The sequence below is a fragment of the Amblyomma maculatum genome, chromosome 2 (genome assembly GCF_055883805.1).
Source record: "Amblyomma maculatum isolate TAMU_Amacu chromosome 2, ASM5588380v1, whole genome shotgun sequence".
Classification (NCBI taxonomy): Eukaryota; Metazoa; Arthropoda; class Arachnida; order Ixodida; family Ixodidae; genus Amblyomma; species Amblyomma maculatum.
The window spans coordinates 89,494,591-89,512,093 of NC_139345.1; the positions used below are offsets into that span (position 1 = coordinate 89,494,591).

General features: G+C 44.5%; 1 pseudogene; it reads right to left on the bottom strand.

The window, feature by feature from the left end:
* The window catches only part of LOC146199220 (uncharacterized), a 70,295-nt pseudogene extending 57,936 nt beyond the window's left edge, over window positions 1–12,359 (bottom strand).
* Between the last annotated feature and the right edge of the window lie 5,144 nt (window positions 12,360–17,503).

Sequence of the window (17,503 nt, forward strand, 5' to 3'; positions counted from 1 at the left end):
AACGCCGCCTGTCGCCAAAGCCGCAAAACGTTGGCGGGCTCCGTCGGGCGCTGTTCACGTCAGCCTCTATGCGCGCGCGTCGTGTTTTCGTCTTTGGTCGCAGTTTAACAGATATAACGCCGCTGTAAACCTTTAGCAATGTCCGGAAGGAATTGCTGCGCAGTTGGTTTTTCGAACACACATAAAACTTTGCTAGGAACACCTTTGTAAAGTTTCCAGTGATGCTTCACGAGAAGGACTGCGGCCGTGAATCGCGGCTGTTCGACGCAGAAAGCAAGCAATCGCACCGAATGACATTTGTTCAGGTTAATTTCATTTTTTCGACGTGCTGCTACACGATCACAGCTAGTGTCATTTCCAAATTATGGTAACTGTGATTGATATGCAAATATTGGAGTGCCTGCAATATGTTGTGAAGATGACGGCGCTGTAAACGAAAGCAGCCTTTAAATTTACATGTAACCAACCTCATTATTAGGACTATGAATTACGAAGTTAGCGGCTGTGTCGGCGGCGTTTGTTTACGAAAGGGTTCGGAAGGTACGCACGTCTGCGTTCGACTGCAAAACGCGTACGAGTTTCCACAACGTACACTTTCCGCACTAAAGCAAGTGTCAAGAGCAACACGTAAAATAGGCAGTATCTAGTGTACTGTCCGATGGCGCTTTTATAGAACCTTCGACTATCGCCCTACGGCACAGCATACTACAGGCTTATTGACTCCCGTACGTTTTCGCCAGATCGTTCTCGTGGCATATTAAGGCTCGTCGAAAAATGCTCGAGCTTAGCCTCATCAAGAAAGCATACGGCAAATTCCTAACGCTTGCCACATCGAATGCCGCGAGCTTACCGCAACGACGCTGCCCGCGAAGGCGGCCGACGACGGCGTTCTGGCCGTGTGCTAGGCCCTAGTCGTCGCTAGGCCTTAACGCCTAAACGGTTTCGCATAAAAGTCGTAGCTGGAAGGGCTTTGGAAATAGTAAATTTTCTATTCTTAAAACTGCATTACTATCAGTTCCATTGTCTCACAAATTGTCTTACAGCAAACCGAAGGTGCAACTTCGGCAACGCCTCAGCAGCGCAGCTAGAGAACGAAATCGGATGAGCTGCATCACACCGGCGGCAGCTGCTAAAAGCAAAAATTTGCTTGTATATTGCTGTTATCACTCTTCCAAAATCTCGTTACATAACAGCGATCCTCAGTAAAGATAATTTTTTTAGATTCCTTCCTCAAATTAAGCGCGTATTATTAGAGATGAACACAGCATACTTTTCTGAAGGTGGCTACAGAAATCCGCTGTGTCGGCGACTCGGCGCCGACGGACCGCGGCAGCAGCGGTGATCTGTTCCGCCGGCGCCGAGTGCAGTGGCTACGGGTTGGCTGGCAGCGATGGGTGCCTGTTTTTTTTACGATGCTATTTGGCATAGTTCACATTTATTTATTTATTTATTTACATGATACTGCAGACCTCTTTGGTCCAAGCAGGATGGGCAAGAACAGTGTTAAGAAGAAATAAAGAAAAGGAGAAATTTTTGCGTGTCATGCACAGATACACCTCTACAAATAACCTGGAAGCATGAATTGATACAGATGGCCATTCTGATTATGTCGCTAGCAAAGAAAGAAAGAAAGAAAAAAAAAACGACAATAACTCTCTCAGAGGTCAAAAACATTGCAAACATCCGGAAAAAAACTCTCTCAGTGGTCAAAAACATTGCCAATGGCTTCCCTGAAATTTTCACAAAGCCTCCCCAGGCAGCACATTCCAGTCCTCGATAGTTCGTGGAAAAAAGGAGAATTTGTGAACGTTGGTTCTGGCGAAATGGGGAGTTAAGCTATAATTGTGTGTGTGTCTTGTTTTTCGAGTGAGGGATTGTGTGACATAAAGTGTTGCCGATATTCCGAGCTTCCCATGAATTAAGGAGTGTAAAAATTCTAATCTTGCTGTCTTTCGTCGGGTACAGAGCTGTTTTATTTTTTTCGTTTCCATAAGGAAAGATGGAGAATCAGAATTTCGATATTTGTTATAGATGAAGCGTACGGCCCGCCTTTGAACTTTTTCTACCCGCGCGATGTCTTTTTTCGTGTGAGGGTCCCACACCACGGCAGCGTACTCGAGTTTTGGCCGAATAATAGATTCATAAGCTAATTGTTTTACGCTACTTGGGGCACCTTTCAACTTGTGTCTTAAAAAACCCAGATTTTTCATTGCAGATGAAGTTATATGGGAAATGTGATCACTCCATGTTAGCTGGTCGTTAATTATTACGCCTAAATACTTGTATTTATTTACTTTAGTCACATGTATATTTTTAAGGGTGTAGACAAAGTCCAGAGGCAGCTTCTTTCTCGTAATACGCATAAATACAGTTTTCTCAAGGTTTAGTGACATTCCCCATTGGTTACACCAACACGCAACATCATTTAAAGCTGTATTGAGCAGGGTTTGATCTGAACCAGAGCGAATTTCTTTAAATAGCATACAATCATCAGCAAAAAGATTAATTTTAACATTTTCATCAATAAAAGAGACCAAGTCATTTATATAAATCAAAAACAATAAAGGACCCAACACACTCCCTTGCGGAACACCAGAGGTAACATCAAGTGGGGGGGAACAGAATCCGTCAATATCCACATACTGTGTTCTCTGTTTTAGGTAAGCAGAAATCCAGTTGATGAGTTGTGCAGGCACTCCAATTGTATTAAGCTTCAGAAGTAGTTTATTATGCGGAACCTTATCGAAAGCCTTGCTAAAATCGAGGTATGTGACGTCAACTTGTCCGGAATTATCCAGTATTTCGCTAAAGGTGTGAATGGCTGTAATTAATTGCGTGACAGTTGAAAATTTCTTTCTGGAGCCATGCTGGCATGAACTAAGAGCTGAATTTGAATTTAGAATCTCCGTTATATGATTCGCTATTACATGCTCGATGAGTTTGCAGGAATTGGAAGTTAACGAGATTGGACGGTAGTTCTCCACCAATGAGCGGTCTCCGTTTTTGTGACTAGGTACAACTCTGGCCGTGAGCCAGTCAGGGGGTAATGAAACAGACAACAATGATTCATGAAATATTTTCACAAGGAAATGAGCTAGAGATTCTGCATAACGCCTTAAAAATTGATTGGGTATACCATCAGGGCCAGAAGAACTCTTAGGATCGAGTCTAAGGAGCATCTCCACAACCCCCTCACAAGAGAACAACACAACATTTTCGCTTGAAGAATCGCATATATTGTTCACATTAACATTTTCATGACAGTTAGTGGAAAACACAGAATGGAAATAAGAATTAAAATGTACCGCCATTTCTTCTGGAAATGTGATGGCATTGCCATGCACAACTATTTGCTGCATAGGCTCCCTGTGGTCTCGGATGTGGTTCCAAAATTTGCTTGGATTTTTTTTTATGAACTGTGGGAGGCTCTCAGTAAAGTAACGCTGCCTGGCAGACCGGATGCTAGCAGATAATTCTTGCTTCAGTGTTTCTAAGGTACCAGATTTTGGAGACTTATTTCTTTTTAGGCGCTTGATTTTTCTTTTTAAATGGATAATATGTCGGCTGATCCAAGGATTTATCTTATTTAAGCGTATCTTTTTATCTGGGATGAAATTGACAATGCAGTGCTGACAGTGTTCCTTAAATTTTGCCCACATTTCTGAAACATGCTTTGCTGAGAACTTTTCGAACGCTAGTTCTAAGTAATCGAGTGTTGACTCATCCCTTGCATTTGAATAGTCTCTTATGATTTTGTGTTTGATTGCTTTCTTTTGACGACTTTTCGACAGAGGGAAAGATACAACAACTATCTTATGGTCAGATATTCCTTCGTGCACTGTGGTGGAGGAATTAGAAAAAGAATTATTTATGAACACGAGGTCTAGAATAGAGCTGGAAGACCCGCGTACCCTAGTTCGTTCCATGACGACCTGTTTCAGATTATGGGTAAACATTATATCATAAAGAACGTCCGAGTCATGTGTGGATCCAAAATTTTCATTGCACCAATCAATGCCAGGGATATTGAAGTCACCTGCAAGAATTATGTTTTTCTTTCCAAACAAATGCAGATGGTCGTGCAGCTTGCGCAGATAACCAGTATCAGAATTTGGAGGCCTATATAATGCGCCTAGAATAAAAGTGTGGTCATGGTAGGTTATCTTCAGAAACAGGCTTTCATGGTTTTCAATCTGGCCTAGAAGTGTAGCCACAATGTTCCGTTTAAGTAGTACTGCGACACCTCCCCCACGTGAGCCTCGATCACGTCTGAAAACCGAGTATGAAGGAGGAAAGATGCAGCCATCACTAATATCTTGGTGTAACCAGGTCTCAGTTATGACTGCCACCTGCGGACTGTGCGCAAGTAAAGTTATTTCAAGTGCCTCAGTTTTATAAACTATGCTCTGGGCATTCGTATTTAGAATAATGAAGTGAGAAGGACGGTGACATTCCGAGGTAATGCGTCAATCTGAGGCCTCAGAGCCCGGTGGAGGAAGTGAATAAAGCTGAATCCGTTCGCTTGTAGCATCATTCCATATGTAAGTCTTATTATCAACTGTCAGTTTGTCATTTACGAGCTTTACTTTGAGACCATTTTTTCGCTCTGTTTTGGTAGATTCCCATAGTAGCTTACGCTTTCTTAAGGTTTCTTTAGAATAGTCATTCGTGATGAAATATTTTGACCCCTTTAATTTGCTCACGTTTGCAAATACATTTTGCTTCTCTACGTAATCCTGGAAATAAAGAATTATCGGGCGATCTTTATCGCTCTTTTTTCCAAGCCTGTGAATACGAGCCACAGAGGATGTTTGCACGCCCAACTTTTCCTGAAATATATCGATGAAAACTTTATCTTTGAGGCTTTTTTCATTTTCATTTTCGTCTTCAGGAATTCCATGTACAATCAGATTGGAGCGACGGCTACGGTCTTCGATATCAGTAACCTTCCTCTGTTGCATGTCAAATGACTGGTGGATGGATTTCACGTGCTGTTCGATAGGCGTTATCCGGTCTATACTGATTGCGAAATTGGTGACACTCTGTTCAACTCGCTCGAGTCTGGCAGACAGAGAGTTAAGGGAGATGTCCAGTTTATTTTGGAAATTTTTTAGATCGCACAAATCCTTTTGGATTTGAATTTGCGTTTCTATGATTTTATCGAACATGTCTTGAACGTTGGGACCCGGGTTGGTTTCTATGTCTCCACTCAGAAGAAGTTTGCATACGAAAAAGCACTCATACGCCATGGAAACACAACGCTTTGGGCACGGTAGGACCAATAACATCGGATCGTCACTACGGCAAGAATAGCAACCAACCTGTACAAACAAGAGAGGTGGCATGTTCAGAGCCAGGTCCTTGCGCGGTCCGCCGTGCCCAGTGAAGGCGAAGCGATGAAGCTCTTCCTTTATAGTTGCAGCAGATGGTGACGTCACACCCCAACCAACGTGGCCGGCAGGGGGATAGCTGAGTCTAGGTGCGTCATGTTCACAGGCGGAGAAGATAGTTGATAGCGGCGGCAATGGTTCTCTGTTGCATGCGTCGAAGTTTATGCCGGCGAAACCGAAGAACAGGGCCTGTACAAACAAGAGAGGTGGCATGTTCAGAGCCAGGTCCTTGCGCGGTCCGCCGTGCCCAGTGAAGGCGAAGCGGTGAAGCTCTTCCTTTATAGTTGCAGCAGATGGTGACGTCACACCCCAACCAACGTGGCCGGCAGAGGGATAGCTGAGTCTAGGTGCGTCATGTTCACAGGCGGAGAAGATAGTTGATAGCGGCGGCAATGGTTCTCTGTTGCATGCGTCGAAGTTTATGCCGGCGAAACCGAAGAACAGGGCCTGTACAAACAAGAGAGGTGGCATGTTCAGAGCCAGGTCCTTGAGCGGTCCGCCGTGCCCATAGATGACTAGCTGCTAAATTATAGGAGCAAAGTAGTATTTAATGCCGGTGGCACTTTGAAGTTAATTTTTGGTGTATCTTCTCCCCGAGTCTCTGGTGTCTATATAACACACTTCTTCGTTGACCGCATTCGGATGAGTACCTCAAACTGATTCGATACCTAATGTCGTTTTCATCAATATCATTATATTTTCTCATGTAGCAGTAGACAAATATAATTTTGAAAGAGCGTCATTCGATGGAAAAGGCATTAAATTTGCTGTGTGGCAGACCTGAGTGATAACCATGTTTTCAGTGTGTTCTGCTTGTCATTGGACCTTCCGTGAACACTTCTTGTTTAAACTTGAATGTCTCCTCTGGCGGGGAAGATACAATACGCATTAGGTCTGTGAAACACTTAGCCAGACGCTCTTTAGCGTTCATTGACATTGCACAGCACATGGTTGTATTTTCCGTTTCGGCTGCACCGGAACACGGGCGGCGCGGTCGACTTCGGTCTCGATAATTCGATCCTCCTCAGTAGCCTGAGCCACTGCAGCGGTTTATTGAACAGACATTTGTCAACATGCGTTTTGAAACCTGTTATGCAATTGCTTTGAAGACCGAGCCAGTGTTAATTCCTGTTGTCTGGCAAAATTACGGAAACATAACATGTCGCTGCACTTGCTATTCAGGCTGAACTCTTGCTACAGGAACCCAATATGTGCTATTTTTCTGCGGCTCAGAATGCTAGTTTGCAAGCTCGCTGGCTTTTCCTTCGGTCGTACCGGTACGAAACCGCTCGCAGTTTCGACGACGCTGCCTAGTTTACTGTAGTAATATATTGCATGTAAACGAAGCAAACGTGTACCATTAAGCAAAGAAAGAACATTGGTTCATAGATCAAGGAATGAACGAATTAGCGTGGCGTTGTTATAAAAGCTGGGCACGCGAAATGACCTCCACTTCGTAAGCAATCTTGTTGACGCTCGTATGCAGCAGACACTTGATGCATATGGAGGCGATGTAGTTCCAGACAGCCGTGATATCGAACACATGTCCACTATTATAAAGTGCGGTCCCCTTGCGCACACTGTCGCCGCGGATGTGCCCGCGAGAAGCGCAACGGCAGACTCGCACGTGCGCACCACGGCCCGCTTGCCGCATGAGGCCCGCCTCGGGTTCCGACGGCCGCCGCTACGCGGCTTTCAGTGGCGCTCCTATAGGCGCTGCGCATGGCGTATAAAAACGGTTCCATACTCTCTACGCCTACGAAGCATACGTGCTTCGTAGTACAGTGACACTTTGGTCTCCAAATGTGAAACCGTCACAAAAGTTTTTTTTTTTCTTTTTTTCACAACATTTAAAATGGCAGACAAAATGCAATGGCCAGTGAAGAGAACCAATGTAAGTGGCACAAACAAGGCGGTAAAATTAAATTTGTGCATTTGCTTGCTACTCATATCGCGCACATACAGAATGACAATGCTAAACATTCCTCAGACAGAAAAAATAGAATAAATAAAAGGTGCAGAATTGAAGCTTCGAATGATAATATCGACTATGTATTTATTGCTTACTAGTGACTCGCATTGGTCCCAAGATATCAGTGTTTCAAAAGGTCGTCTTCAACTGTTTATTAGTGAGCGCGTGTTATTTTTTCGTCGCATTTCTACGGTGTACAGTGCATCAGGCGTTCTAAAAGCTTCTATAGCGCTATTGTTTTTAAGACACTTCATCAATGCTCAGGATCTTGATTTTCGGAACAGAACGCTATATATGTAGTGATCCTCCAGTCGTAGGTAATGTCATTCCGAGAAAAATGCATTAGTGGCCCCTTCCTGCCAGGTGATTTTTGTTAATGACGTATGTGGGTCTGGACGAAAACGAGCCCTGGTGGTCAGGGCTCCTGACGCCGCGCTGGATTGCTCGCGATCGCATTGATTACGGGCGAGACAGCGATGTGCGTTCTGTGCTCACGCAGTCGAGTCAAGAAGTGTGAAAAAGTGTAAGACGTGACAGGATAGTGAGAGAGAGAGAGAGAGAGAAAGCTGCTGGAAGGAACTGCAGCAGCAGCACCACACCACAAAAAACCATCGGCAGCCCCGGCACTCTTCTTAGCGAGCGCAATTCTCGATGATTATGCACGCCGACGTAACCAACGTCCAGGGTAAGAGCAGTCTCCGCGCTCGGCCCCGGTAGTAAAGAAGACAAAGTGAGCGAACAGACATCAGTGGGCCTCGAGGGACGACGAGCAAGCAGCTGTGTTCGATGCCTTCCTGCCTCGTCTTCTCATTGTGCGCGCAATCTGAGCGAGCGAGACCGAGTGCCACTACGTATGCATGGCGCCACGGCGGGGGCTGCCAATTGCCGCTGCCGCCCACGCGTCTCCACTTTCTCGTCCCGATGACGTTTTACTGCGCTCAGACTTCGTTTTATTCTTCCCTGTTATTTCTTTGTCGCCTCAGCTTATCTGACAGAGGGCTATTGTTGGCACCGGTCGCGTGGGAGCTTTAGAGGACGCGTCGGAAAACATTTGCCTTAGCTTAGCAGGTCTCGGTCGTGTTAGCCGAAGGCAAAAAGTGAGCTTCCTCACACAGCCTAACCTCGTTCATTCCGCTCAGTGTTTTGGTACCTCGTGAAAGCAGTACTGTAAAACACAACCAAAAGAGGACAGATTGGAAGTTCCCCGATAGCTAAAAATCAATATAATGCCGCGAATTGCTAGGATATTAAAAGCAGTGAACTTTACTACGATCTGTTACCCGCGCAAAAATTTGCCATTAGAACTTTCTTGTCCATCAATGAGATAAACGACAAGGAAAACAATAAGCAGCGGAGTAGACTTTCTAAGTACGTCTATACATATAGAAACAATGTTTATCATTCGTTTACCTAAGTTTTACATCATTCTGCTTTGTTTATATTGCCGTACTACTGCATTTCGCCAAGTGTTTAACTGGTGGTTGAGGCTTTTTTTAGGATGAAGGAGGCATAATTAAGATTTTGTGACCACTGTTTGCCAGAGGACATGGAGTACATGACAATGATATCATATGCGCAGTGTGAAAGGCTGTACACTAAGTGCTTTGTACCTGAGTTGATTAGTGTGTTGATTTGCCTGTAAAACAGCTCGCTTTGGAGATTAGACTTGTGTGTAGATTTGGAGGAAATAAAGAAAACAAGGAAAACATGCAGAAGGGTTCAGTGGCTGCCGAGACTGACCTCTTTGCCGAAGCCTAGGCTCGAAACTTACTGGCAGCTAATTAGAGCGAAACGCTCTACTACTCCCTGCCTGCCAAGGTCAAACTTGAACAGCCTTTGGCATTAAGCCGGTGAAGCGCAGGTGTGACCACGACGGCGTACCACGCGACTCGGTACGGAGAGGCGCAGCTGCGCGCGATCTGCGGGATCCACCTCTTTAATACCACATGTCTAGACGAGAGTATAACTGTTGCTTCGCTTTGCATTTTCCGGATCTATCACTATAACACCACGTGACTAGAAGAGGGCATAATAACAGTTGCTTCGGCGGCGGTTTCTCCTCCAGGTTCGCCATGGGTTACATGTGCGCCGGACAGAGTACGTCGACTCTTCGGTTACGTCGTCAGGGAGTTTTTCACTCTTCATAACTAAGTATAGAAGGGTTAATCCTCACCAATTGTTTTTTGCAAGCAATGTTTCATAGGAGGCACCACAGTCACCTCGGCAAAATTAAAGGACGCGAGTAGCAATGTCTCTGCAAATAAAAAGATCTAGAGCAGCATGGAAATGCGGGAGACGGCACATATATAAGAATAATGCCTACATAAAATTAATGGTACTATTTTGGGCGGAATATTTGATATCTCCACTTGATATTGGCGCGCTGTTTTATTAGCACTTCTTTTCTTTATATATATATCCGTTATATGTACGTTATATGTACGTTATATGTCCGCATTTAAATAAAATTCTTTGTAAGTGTCCATAAGAGGCAATATTTAAACGCCATCCAATCTAACAGAAAAGATGCAGATATTCTGTTTTCATATTCTTGAAAATAAAAAAAAAAAAGAAACCAGAATTTTTATTCCTTTACAGTCTCAAAATGGTCGCGCTGGATATCACCAACTTTGGTAACAACAATTGTGCGCTACGGTATCTTCGTAGGTACGAAATCGGCCCTATAAAAACGTTTGCCGATACAGCCTTCACGCTATTCAATACTAGACGAAGTTGCCAGCTTAACAATGACAAAACAAGCTTCATGAAAGAGACCGATAAAAAAAAATAACCTATCATTTCCATATGTCCTTCCAAATCATCCACTTGAGGAAGTTACGAATATAAATACCTAGTTGTTACTATAAACAATAATGTCTGCTGGAATAAGCATATAACCAACATATATATGTCATTCTTTCGGAAACTTTGCCTCTTTATGCATAAAGTTAAATATGCCCCTTCCAGTGCCAAATCTTGGGATACACATCCATCATCAGACCCTAACTGAATACGCATCTGGGATCCTTAGAGAAAACATAACATCGAGGCATCCAGCGAAACTCTGTACGATTCATCTTTAATAGATGCCATTCTACTGACTCTCCAACCACTCTAAAAGCTAACTGATTGAAATCTATTTTCTTGCTCAAAAGTAACAAACTCTCCATGAGCCCTGATTTATTTCTTAAGCCAATCAAAGCCCGACTAATACGAAATCGCCTCACGGAATCACTAACACCCTACAGTGCTGGAATCAATGCTTTTAAATACTCATTTTTTTCTTACTCATTAACTCATTGGAATGACCTCCCGCTGGAATGAACTCCCGCCTGATGTTGTAAGCAGCATCGATACCATCGGTGCCGCTGACCAAATTGCTTATTGATAGTTGCTTGATTGTGTTTTCATGTTGTTTGCTAATCCTATTACTCATATGTTTTCTGCGATATAATTTACCACGTTTCTTTTATGCATTTTTGTGCCCCTCCTGCTTAGAACCATTTCAAGGTCTGCAGTACTTTATAAATAAATAAAGTCTACGACTTCATCATACTGCTTTCTACGCTATGACGGAAGGACGCTTCTACACCAACGGTTGGTGCGCACGTACCGCAATCACGCAGAACTAAAGGCTTCCTTTATTTGCCCTTTTTGTTTTGGTATAGATATTGGTCTTAACTTCTTCTTATGCAGCTTACTAGGTGAAATGCAACAACTATGTAATATATTTTTCATTCCATGTGACGCTCACTGCAGATGTTTTCAACTGCCTATTTCCATCGACAAATCTCTCTTTAAAGAGCACGGCCGGGACCACTGGGGTCTATTAAGGGCTGATAGGTTGATAGTGAAGCTTGAAAGCTGCAAATTGCTCAGCATGATTATTTCTGTAGGCGCAGTTTAATTTTATTTGCATTTTTACTAAAAGCATTTCAGATAATTCAGTGAATGTTCCTTTCTAATTAAAAAAGCATGGAAAGTTATCTGTGAATTCATGGTTCTGAGTACATGACAAAGTTTTTGATGCAGTCTTACACAACGTCATTGAGCAAGCTTTTAGCCCCCTAACCGAACACTCAATAATATGCAATGTGTTTCAAATTGAACAACGTATTTTAGTCTTTTTCTTTCTATCCGGACTTGTTCGCTTGTGCCTGAATCGTGTTGAAAGTTCCTTCCCATCTCAGCCGCACTAGTTAAACTCACAACGCGTTGACCAGCTTGGTCTGAAGACCGCACGCGTCTTCAAATCCCCAGAAACTTCTTCGCGCACCGACGTACGGGCCCAATTGGAGAAAGCACGAGAGGCGATGGATAATGGGAGAGAACGAAAGCGAGAGAAACACACACACAGAGAGAGAGAGAGAGAAAGACCATATGCGTTCGTGTGTCCAGCATTGGAGATGGGACCGGTGGAGTCTAGCGCGGACGTCAAAAGAAAGGGGCCTTCACAAGTTCTCCATCGACGGGGACGCGTCATTTTGCCGAGCATCCATTGTGTTGACTACCCAGAACTCTTCGATTTATCATCGGCGGAACCGACATGGCGGCGCCACGTTGCGATGGTCTCCTTTCGCTCGCACACACTGCGTTACGCAATCCTAGCGCCGTGCCACAAACCATGCAGGTTCTTCGCCAAAGGAGCCCTGCGGAAGGAAGGCGGGAAGGAAGCGTCAGCCGCAGCGAGGGGCTACACGCTACTAGGCGCCGCTCGCACCAGAAAGGACGCATCCATTTGTCAGCCGTCCGCGCATGTAGAATAGGCTTTCGGCTTATGGCTTCATCAGGTTCGTCTCTACGCCTAACTGGTGGTTGGGGTGGCCGCTGTCTCTGCCGCCGCACTGCAGTTGTGACGACGCCGCCCTGAGATCGTCGTCTCGTTTCAATGGCGGCCGCGTCACGTCAGCACGTGGTCGCCCAGGCAGCAGCGTAAGCTTGGAGCGGGCAATCAGGTTGCGACGGCACGGAGGGGCAATGACACTCGTCGCCGACATGTCGCCGTGTCCAAGTGCGCGTCAAATGCATTCGGCTAAAACTTATGCTTCTTTTCTCTTTGCTACGGGCTTTACTCTGCCTTGTTCTCTTCTTAACGCTGCGCCTTTGAGTCGCAACTGGGCGTGTGAAAGAGACGTGCTTTGAAAGCAGACAGCGTGGTTCCTCGCTAATGAAAGTGGCAGTAGTAGACTCTTTTTAGAGAGCGATGATGGAACTATAATCGGCTGAAAGCAGTGGAGGGTAAGGCAGCGATAAATAACTCGCCATGCATTCCCATTCCCGCACATAATAACACTTAAGGGCCCTCCTGGAATTGTACTCCAGGCCACTTGCTAAAAGCGTGCAATCAATTTTATTTGATAGTGTTTGAAAGCACAATTATTTGTTTCTCCGCAGAGAATGTCTGGTCGTGTTGATCTTTATGCATTTTTAAGATTACTGATTAAAACGCTTGTTCCCCGAAAAGCCTCGCATCGTAAGAACGTGTCATCGCAGTTAGTGGCATCAACTACCATTGCGAACTATCTCGTAAAAATAACTCTCTCGCTGAAAACTTCGTCGAGCGAGAATCGAGCTGCTGCCCATTCGGCTGCAAGCTACCTCTCAACCGATTGGGAGGGTTCGTTCTGTGCAGTGGTTTAGAGACCTTACGTGAAAGCCTGATTCCTTAGTATAGACAGTAACTGCATACTATCTAACAGCAACATTTGTAGGTTGACTTTTAGGCTTGTTGGTTCATAGCTTCAATATACTATGTATATGCAAGTATCTGTGGCGGCAAATCTCGAGGAGCAGAAACCTATAAATCAATGTCGCTCTCGTTCAAGTCTCGGTAAACGGAGGTATCTTGTTGTACTGCCATATCTACACAAGATTTCGCACAACTTGAAAAAGAATTGGCCCCAGGGCGAATACAACCGTGGTGTCCTCGACCTCTAATAAGCTGCTACCTTGTGCAAACTGGAAAACACTAACAATAGCTAGCCTCGTAGATGCACAGTTAAGCACCAGAAACCGTACGTAGCGTGCGATGAAGTGGTCATCTATCAGATTTCCTTATCACGCGGCCACAAATACATATATACGCCTAAATGAGCGCCTTATAGATCATGCTCGCAGCATCAAGAACAAGAAATGAGGGAACATCTTTAACCATATTCTTTTGTGCGAGAAAAACAAGCTCAACTTTCTGGATAAATATGTGTCGATGACAAAAAGCAGAGATAGGTTTACACGTTGAATGAGTGCAGCTGAGAAGTACATAGTTCAGATCAAACGTGTATTAGCACGCCTTCCATCTTCCTCAGTGATAAAGTAGATTTATATGAATGAGATAATGATGTACAATACTGATTGCGTGTTTTTGTTCTGGCGTGTAACTGTGCCCTTTGAAAAGAATAAAGTTTGTTGGAAGTTAGCGCTCGGGGTGTTTCTTTCTATTCTTGTGGTCTTGTCTTGTGTTCCTCTACAGTATCTTAAACCAACACTTGGTTCCAATTAGGGCCACTATTTATGAGAACTACCAAGAAGCATTATTATACCTCCCACTATTACTTCCGACTACGAACCAGAGCCACTAGTTTGCCCTATTAATTAAATTCATTACTTAGCATCAAAACACAATGTCCATATGGGAATGATATTGCATTAGCTCTAACGAGAACTTGAGCGTCCAATAATTTTGTTTAGAGCGGGTGATGCCCGATCGCCGAAACATTTTAGGTACTGAGGGATCCACTTCTAGATATAACACGTTCACTGCTTTCAAAGCAGCATTGCGTCGGATGCAGGGTGCTTATCGATGCAAAGCGATATATGCACATTGATACGTGAAGGCGATGCCTTACATGGCCTGCCGCCTAGCTTTATGGAATGGCCGGGTCGGACGCAATGATGTTTTGAAAGAAGTGGCCGTGTTATAGCTATAAATGAATCACCCTGTATGTGTAAAGGGTGATCTGCTGTATACTTACCCTTTATGCGGGAAGGCACGTTAAAAAATATATATAAAAAAATATGTTAATATCCGACGTCGGTGCGTGAAAGCAAGCACGCATGTGCTCATGCAGTTACGCACACACGCACACACACGTAAGTGTGTAGAGGTGCACACACATGCACATCTGTGCACATACACAGATGCACAGGCGCTCCCGCACGCGCGCACGCTCGCACGCACACGCATGTAGATGCGGTGGCAACGGCAGTGGGTTCCGATTTTACTTGTGTCTTTCAAATTGTACCTCGGAGGAAACCTGGCTTCAGCAATTGCGTCACAGCGGGTAGCGGCAAGGGCCAACACCACCTAGACTGAGAGAAGGCCAACGCAAGCCCCCCTTTCCACTAGTCCTAAGTCACGATAGTCAGATCTGGGGATAGATCGGTGGCGCCGAGCGCAAGCGTACGCAAGCAAGGCGATCTGGAACGACCAGGCCTGAGCGTGCGTGTTTTCAGCCTGTGTTTTCTGTGTTCCTAATCCGTGCTGCATAGGCGCTTGCGAGCAAGGTATCTACAATGCCTGGGTGTTGTTGTGCGCTAAACTGTCGCTCTAACTACGCTGATGGATCCAAAGCGCAAGGGTACAAGTTTCCGTCGGACTAGGCTCAAAATGCAGCGTGGACAAAGGCAGTGCCATGGAAAACCTTATTACCGATGACAGGCACTGTGGGAACAAAGCGTTCTTGTGTGCTTCCTAGTACTCGTGCTGCTATTCAACACTATTTGATTTAGTACAGTGTATTTAAGCGTGGGTGTTCCCATATCGATCACACAAATTGGACAGCACAACTACTAATAATCGAGTAGCATTCACCCTCTTTCGAGTGCGGCAAAAAGTTTTTTTTGTAACCTAAGTTATTTTCTTATGGAAACATTTTTTTTTTTTTGGGGGGGGGGGGGGGGGCTTCGCTGGTGGCCACGTGATCGTAGTTGCCGTAGTAAATGAATGGTTTTAAGCCGAGTTAGCTGCTGGCTGCGCTAATATACTCATGGCAATCGCTGCTCCCAGCTTAAGCAGCTTTTTTTATATTTACGTTACAGCTTTGTGACCAGCACTTCCGTGAAAACGACCTCGTATATTCACAAGCTACACCGAGTGTCGTCAAGGTCACCGTTCTGAGTAATATCTCTGCCTACCATTCTTAGCTTTATCTATCCATCTAACAAAATGTGCTCTCAGAATAATTTTGTGCCTGTCTTAATGTTTATTCAAGTAAATCTGAATGAAGGTGAAAATTTCCTCGTAACTTCATTTCTGCCATTGAGATAAATGCCAGGTGGATTGTGTCAAACTTCTTATATACTTCAAAAGACTGGCAATATTAGATAACACAGGTAACACAAGTATAACCCTCTTCATCGCTAGCACTAAACATTTGAAGAGGTAGCTCTAGAGCAGCGTTGAATAAAAAAAAAACGAAACCGCGTAGGGTGAAGCCAAGTTTCAGTATGATCTCACTATGATGACGTCACATAAGCTTGCACAGGCCTTGTAGGTGGTGTTGCAAGGGCACCGTGCCAAGCGTCTTTTTTTCTTTTCACCCCAGAAAGATCACATTAGTGTGAATCCATAGTTCGACTATGATTAAGTTAGAGCTCCTTGTTATAAATCGAAATAAGTAATTGGTACAATAAAAGAACCGGGGAGCGGTTCGGTGTGTAAACGACAAACCGTACACCATCTAGAGGATAACGAACAATTCAACATTGACAAAACGTTTCTGTCGATGGTCTTGTAAGAAACAAGAAGAGAGCAGATCCTACGTCCCTTATGCTGCCCATGAAACAGAGTCACCTAATAACTCCTCGGAACAGGTCCCCAAGAAAAAGACACCACGGGAAGCAATGGAGCAGTCTGGACAGCCAAGTTGCAACGATTTCACCAGCGCAGATGGTGCAGACGGTTGATGTAGCGGCCTGGTCACCCGATTCCTCTTTATCTGAGATCTAGTCGACGTAGAGGATGCGACATCAGAGGCCCCCAGTGCCGTGCTACACCTATAGAAAGCAGCACGCTTAAATGGAAATATATGGCGGCTCCCAGCTAGAGGCCTCGCCCGGATGTGCTGCGTCGGATAAGTTGCAGGATAAAAAACAGTTATCGAAATGAAAAGAAAAAAAAAAGGCTGTGGAACTTGTCCTGCTGGCGGGCATTGAAAAAAAAAAAAAACAGGTTCGAGAGGACGTCAGCTTTTTTATACGTATAAGCTGCGTTTCTTTAATTGTACTTGGCTAAGATGCGTGTGTGTACGTGTGTGTCACAGGATGCGTTCACGCATCCTTCGGTAAGGGGCCTCGAAGCAGTGCTCCGTCATGGATGGCTGCATTTGTCGGAAGTGCCCTAAACGATTTATTCCCACGAATTTAATAACGACATGGAAATGCGTCTGGTGCTTAGATCCTCGCGCGGAGGTGCTTGAACCTTTATGTTGTTTTTTATTTTGTATTTTTTTGTATTTTCGATGCTTCTCGCTTTCGTGATTCTGATTTTTTCCCCTTTAATGTTTATCGCTGTTCCTTTTCGCCATCACTTCCAGTGTTCTCGTTGCTGCGGAATGAATGTTGCTTTTGGACGACAAAAAAAAATGGAATTCGTTGCAATGAGGTGATCGGCGTCAAAATGACGGAAGCATAGTTGTTTGGGTTTTTTTACCTGCTGCGCGGCAGAGGTTTTTGCCTGGAGTTTTTCGCCAGGCATATTGTGGTAGGGTCGTTAACAAATCACAACGTTAGTGTGAAACCCTCGTGAACATTGTTCACGTTGAAGCGCTAAATTTCGTTTGATATACTCATAGTCGTGGAGCCAATCTAGCAATCACTTTAAATTCGCTTCCCATTATAACCGTCTTTCATTTAATTTTTTTTAGCTTGTACTTATACTGACCAAAATTCCTTGCTTGCATCCTGCAAAGCTTACCTCAGAATGCCCGTGATTTCAATTGGCCTTTTCATACTTCATTCATCCCTTTCTTTATCTCGAGTTTTGGCGGTAAGAAAGCTCTTCGGAGTTCGTGACAACACCTTATGAACAACTCAAGCAACCAGACAAATGCAAAGCAAACGGATGTTAGTGAACTTGCTGCCTCGGAAGAGGAAAACTCGTATGTTTATTTATGTCGGTGCCCAACTCACTGCCTCGAAAGAT